This window comes from Ovis canadensis, chromosome 11, assembly GCF_042477335.2.
Source record: "Ovis canadensis isolate MfBH-ARS-UI-01 breed Bighorn chromosome 11, ARS-UI_OviCan_v2, whole genome shotgun sequence".
NCBI classification, from domain to species: Eukaryota; Metazoa; Chordata; class Mammalia; order Artiodactyla; family Bovidae; genus Ovis; species Ovis canadensis.
Genome location: NC_091255.1, coordinates 61930243 through 61936297, shown reverse-complemented (window position 1 = coordinate 61936297; position 6055 = coordinate 61930243). Strand labels below are relative to the sequence as shown.

Genomic DNA, 6055 nt, shown 5'->3' with positions numbered 1-6055 from the left:
ATAAGGAACCCTACCCAATCCTTCTTTGGGCTTCCCAGGTGGTGCTAGTGGTAAAGAACCCGCCTGCCAATGCAGGAGACATAAGAGACATGTGTTCAATCCCTGGGTCGGGAAGATCCCCTGGAGGAGGGCATGGTCAACCCACTCCAGTATTCTTGCCCGAGAAGTCTCATGGACAGAGGAGCCTGGCAGGCTACAGTCCATAGGGTTGCAAAGAGTCAGACACAGCTGAAGCCACTTAGCACAACAATCCTTTATTTTGTCCGCAGTGGGCCTGTTTCTGTCCTCTGTGCCACAGACTCATCTCATTTCTCTTCCCCTGGCAGTCCTGCAGAGGATAGGAGACACCCGTGTTTTTTTGGGGGGGAGAGGACACCTTGGGTTTGGCTTCCCAGCTGCTGACCGGATGGCTGGTGTCAGGGAAAGCAGGTCTTCACGGTGGCAGAGTTCAGAGGGGATCTTTGGGAAGGAAGAAGGTCAGAGTCTGAGGCTGGAGCATGGGCCAAAGTAGGGGAGCTGCCAGGGACCCCATCCTAGCTGGGGAGGCCAAGGGGTCTGACTTTGGGCTCCAAACACAGAATAATCCACTAGGGTGAGGAGGAGACTTTTATGCTTAGTACTTACATTTCATCCTTTCAAAATGTCTCTCTTTTGTGAATATTTTATAACGCAAGTAATAGATTCATACAGTCACGGAAACTTGAAATCTATAAATAACTATACATATATAGTTATGAGTTCATATGGAGCTATGAGCGCAAGCATTTCTTATGAGAGAGTGCATGACCCAAGCAATGAGAGGGTTTGAAGGTCACTCTTTCTTAGCGCTTATGATTTTTATTTTAAATCCTGGGCACCTTCCTACTGAGTTTGAAGTCCAGGATGGCAGGATGAAGGAAGGTCCCACATTTAGGCACTTGAAGGGCTGGCATCAGCAAAAAGTCTTGAGCTGGCTTGACGGGGATGATGGAGGGGCCTGAGGACCTGCAGGTGACGCGGGCATAGATGGGGCTCCGGGCTGTCTCTGGTGGGCACCTGCTCTCATCGGGAAAGAGGCAAGACTGAGCTCGCCCTGCGTGGGGTGAGGGAAAGGCAGCCATGGCTCGGCCTCTGCTCAGGAACCCAAGACCCCCTTGCTCAGGGTTGAGGGCAGCACCCAGGACTGGCACCTTCTGAGCACACCCACCTGTCTCTCCAGTCCTGGGTCCCTGGGAGGAGCTTTGTTACTGGAGCACTTAACTTCACAAAGTATTTGTCATGCTCCTGTGGGGCCCCGGGCAAGGGCAGGACACAGCTTGTGCCGTCACGCATCTGGTCAGGTGTGCAGGCAGCGGTACAAGATGCCAGCGATCCGGGGTGGGAGTACATTTCCAGAGTCCTGGGTGAGCGGAAGCTAGTGCTCCCTGTTGGGGTTTGTTGCTCCCCGGGAAGGAAGCTCAGCAAGAAAACGCCAAGTCGTCGGTCCATCTACCAGTCAGTATCTACCGGGCACCTATTAGGTTTAACCAGCCAGTTCTGGGTGCTGGGGTAGGGGGCTTTGTCTCCCGCCGAGGATAGAGGGCCAAGGATGGATCACAAGGAGTTCTGCACGGCGGGACCCTGATCCCCATTTTACAGATAAGGAAACTGAGGTCCAGGAAGTAGACTAACTTGAGGGTAAATAGAAGAGTCAGGATTGGAACCTGTATCTCCCAGGTCTGGCTGTGAGAGCCACAGGTGTGTGGACAGCCAGCAGGGGGCAGTGCTGGGAGCGCCTGGAGGCTCCCCTTCTGCGCTTGGAGGAATCCTGTGTATCTTCCAGGAGTTAAGCTCGCCTTCTCCTCCAGGAAGCTTTCCATGATACCCTGCAACACTCTGCCAAGACACACCCTTTTCCCCCTGTCCCCTCTGCACCTAGCTCACCTCAGAGCAGCCCTTGACACCAGCCACTCAGGATACCTCTCACTGGGCTGCGGGCCACTTGAGGGCAAGGCCTGCGTCCTGTGTTCTCAGCATCCTAGCATCCATCTGGCTTAGGACATGGTAGCTGTTAAGGGAATAAACGAATGAATGAGGAAAGCAAGAGTAGAGGGGGCGAGGGCCTTCCTTCCAAAGATGGGACATGGCCCCGGAGAGAGGAGCAGGATTTGCATGCACTGGGGGGAGAGTCTGCCAGGGGACGACTCCAGCCTGGGCATCAGACAGCACTGCCAGGAGGGAGCCCTGGCAGGTTCTTGAGCAGGGGCACGGCAGGGCAAGCCTCCCTGTATCCCTGTGCCACCCCATGCTGACCCTCCTGCAGTGGGGAGGGGCAAGAGCTGCACTCTCCAGGCCTGCGACCTGACTCCTTCTGAAAGTTCTTCCAGCCTTCTCACCTAAAGCCCTCAAGCTGCACCTGGGAACGGTGTCTGCCAGCAGCTGGTCAGGAATGGTGGGCGATGAGCTAGTCTAATTTCTCTTCCCCTGGCATTCCTGCAGAGGATGGGAGATGGCCCTTTTTTGGGGGGAGGGCTGGGCACCCTGGACTTGACTCCCCAGCAGTTGACAGGACGCTGGCATCAGAGAAAGCAGGTCCTCATGGTGGCAGAGCTGAGGGCAACACTCCCCTGGAGCTCGGGATCAGTTACTTCGTCAGCTCATTCTTGTGCTTATTCAGTAAATGTTTATTGGGCATGCCTGGTTGGCTAGACCCTGCTCTGTCTTGGAGTTGGACTCTGGCCTCTGGGGGTGTGTGAGGGCCACTCCCACGGTGGTGCCAGCCCCCCTCACCGCACCGGTGGGCTCCTCTGCCACCCTTTCCCCGCCCACTCTGGGCCAAGCCGGGAGACAGTCCCCCTGGGGTGGGGGAAGGGGCTCTGGGGGTGGCGAGCCCCTGGCAGACCCTCCCCAAGGAGCAAGCAGGGTAGGGTGGGGGCCTTCGGCAGCCCTGCCCGGCCCCACACAGGCAGCTGTTCCCGGAATGGGGGTTTTAAACTTTTTTATTTGTTGGCGCATATGCATGTGGTCTTAATTATTTATACGCAGCACTTATCTCCCCCAAATGTTTTATCGGGATTCGGCAGATCCGAGAGATGGAAGCCCCGGGCAGGAGCGGGGGCGGGGAGGAGACTGTAGGGGAAGCAGTAGGGAGCCGGGGGTCGGGGGGGGGGGGGTGAAGGGAGCTAGGTTAGGCGTCCCTAAATCAGCCCGGGGGTGAGGGAAGGAAGGACCCCAATCGCGGTGGGTCGGTTTAAGTCTTTCAGGCCCTGATGAAAGTTGGGAAACCGCAGCGGGTATCCGGCCAGCGGGAGTTAACACCTGGGGCGGCCTGTGTGGGTCCCGCCGACAGGGGGCGCCACGCCGCGGGCCACTTCTCCCCCGAGCGTCCCTGGTGGATGCGAAGGAGGATGGAGAACGACCTCTGGCAGCAGCAACCCAGGAAGCCTTGAGAAGGGTCCCTGCTGTTTCCTGGTGGAAGTGGCCAGAGGAGAGATTGGGCCTGACCTTGAGATCCCTCACCTGTTAACGTGCAGGGGTGTTATGTCTTCTTTATGCTCACCACCCCCTGGAGACATTTCCTGCCCATTTTACAGACCAGGAAACTGAGGTTCAGGAGAGTCACCGGGCTAGGGACCTCCAGCAGAGCAGGGATTGGTGCCCATGTGGACTCAGGCAGGTGGTCTTTCCTGGAGCAAGGGGAGGGTAGTGGGCCGGGCCTGCCCCCTCACTTGGCCCCCAGAATTCCAACGTCCCCCTAGCTGCATATGCCCTGTATATGCCCTCTTTTCCTGGACGTTTGGGCAGCGCAGGCGGGAGATTCCTGGAAGCGCCTCCCAGGCACAAACCCCTCCTTGCACCCGCCCACCCTGTGCTTGCAGGATTTGCAGGGGGCTCTGAAATCCTGGGGTAGGGGGCCAGGAAGCTGAGCCTGGAGGGCCCAGGAGTCCCCCACTCCTCCCACCGGCAGGGCTCAGCGCGCTCTGGCCTAACCCCTGTCCTGCCCGCAGCCAGGAGGCCTTCTGGGGCCGAAATTGGCGCCCGGGGAAGGCTCGCAGTGTCCCACCGGGAGGTCTGGCTGGGGATAGGGGGCCCCTGAGATGGGGTGGGGCATGAGGCCCTGGGTGGGCTCTACCCCAGCTGCTTGGAATTCCACAGGGACAGAGGTGAACCCAAGAGCCTCCTAGCCCGGCGCCTTCCCCCTCCCCACCGGGGTCTTCCGGAGAGTTGGGGGGCTAGCCCCTTCCTGGGAGAGTGTGCATGTTTGTGCTGGGGGTGGGGAGGACTTCCTTCAATTTGCCGCTGCGGGCGGGAGGAATCTTCCTGGTTGGGGCTGGGTGGGGGCCGGGTTGGGGCAAGCTCTTGGGCCCCCTGGAATCTAGATTCCCTTGGTTGGGGTAGGGCCAGAGAGGGGGGTGTCTCACCCCAGGTCATGGAGTCGAGGCTGTCTCTGAGTGGGAGATTCCCGAGAGCTCCGGACGGCCCTGGATAATCAGTTCATCGATTAACAGCTTGGGTGTGGGGGGCGCTTCAACAGGGGGCGGGGCTGTTGAATCTGGGGCCCAGCCCAGCGAAGTGTTGCCGGTGGGAGGCGGGGAAGGCGGTAATTCCAGGTTGGGGAGGGTCTCTGCGCCTCCGTAAAACGCTGAGGATCCTCCGAGGGGCCCCCCGGGTGCCAAGCGCCAGCCGGGCCCCCTTGGGCCCCTGGAAGAATTGGTTCCCACCAGCCAACCTGTTCCCATAGCCAGAAGTTGCCATGGTGACCCCCTCCCACCTTCAGCTACAGCTTTTCCAGTAAAACCACTGCAGAAATCCATACTTCCCGACAGGCACGCCCCCGACCCCCCACCCCCCACTCTGCGCGGTAGGGAGCGGCCAGGAGTTAACCCTCTGCCTGCCGGCTGGCCGGCACTGTAGGGGGAAGTCAGGGGAGTGAGAGCTGGCCGTGGGGGACCTGGGGCTGGAGAGGAGAAAGTGAACAGGGGATAGGCCAGCTGCTGTTTCCCTCGCGGCCCCAGGATGGGACTCCAGGAAGTTCGAGGAGAGAAAGGAAGCTAGCGCCCCACTGCCACCGACTCTGGAGGATTCTTGCCGGGGTGCCAGGACTGCTCCCGGTGGAAGCCGACTGTCCCCTCTGGGCTCTGGCCAGCCGCCCCAGAGTGCCTTCCGCTGTCGATGGGGTAGCAGGTCTCCCCAGCCTGGCCTGCAGTGGCTGATGGATCAGCTCTCCCCTCTCCCTTCTGTCCCTCTCCTCCAGCGCAGACCTCTTTCTGGAGGCAGAGAGGGCTCGGCTCAAGTCCAGCAGCCCCACTGCCGGCACCGGCAGCCCCTCAAGGGAAGCCGCACGCCCCTCAGCCTGGCTTTGTGTCCATAGGTCTGCTCTGGTGGGCTACTGGACAAAAGAAGTCACTGACCACTTGGGGTCTTGGCTTTCTTCCCTGAGAAGTGAGGGGAATGATCTAGGCTGCTTGCAAGTTTGAGGAAGAAGAGATATTCCATCCTGCGGGGGTGGGGGGAGGGGTGCCAGGGATAAAGCCTGCTTTGTCTCTATCAGGGGAGGGGCCCCTGGGGACCCCTGAGACTGTGCAGACCCAGGGGGCTCAGCTCTGCGGCCCAGCCTTCTTCCACTTTCAGAGCCGTCCGTCCGTGGGCTCTAATTGTTCTCTCTGTAGCCCAGGATGAATAATTGAGAGGTCTTTGAAGAGAATTAATTAGCCCATTTATTGACTGTAAATGCTTTGCTGCAGATGATAAAGGGAAGGCTCGGCCGCCGTGCCTGCCACCGACCCACAGCTCGACGTGGCATTTGTACTCGGGGTTCCCTGGGCACCACCAGGGCTCAGCCTTTGCCTTTCGCCCCAGAGGGGTGCAGACTGCGAGCCCCCCCACCTGCCTGCCCCTTGCTGCCAGGTTCTGCCCCTCAGCCCCTGCTCTGCTTCGGGTATCTTCCAAGAGGCAAGTAGGGACCTCCCTGTCCCCAAGGACTAGGGGCAGGACATGTCCCAGTGTTGGGAGCACTTGGCCAGCATGCTGAACTGAGGCAGAGAAGTAGTTCTCCCTTGAGGTGGCTGAATCCGGGGAAGCTGGTGCTCAGGGCTCA

The 6055-nt window shown here is 59.4% G+C and overlaps 1 long non-coding RNA gene across 7 annotated transcripts; it reads right to left on the bottom strand.

The window, feature by feature from the left end:
- Positions 1 to 238: 238 nt before the first annotated feature.
- LOC138415363 (uncharacterized) lies at positions 239 to 4788 on the bottom strand. Of its 7 annotated transcripts, none has more exons than XR_011247204.1 (6): positions 4380 to 4770; positions 3478 to 3644; positions 2355 to 2451; positions 1903 to 2026; positions 1187 to 1492; positions 239 to 459 (listed from the first exon to the last, which is right to left on the bottom strand). It is a non-coding gene; the product is annotated as an uncharacterized lncRNA (long non-coding RNA). The 7 variants fall into 7 exon arrangements; XR_011247202.1 differs by lacking the exon at positions 3478 to 3644 and adding an exon at positions 3277 to 3426 and having other exon boundaries at positions 4380 to 4713; XR_011247200.1 differs by lacking the exons at positions 2355 to 2451; positions 3478 to 3644 and adding an exon at positions 3277 to 3426 and having other exon boundaries at positions 4380 to 4713.
- Positions 4789 to 6055: the final 1267 nt, after the last annotated feature.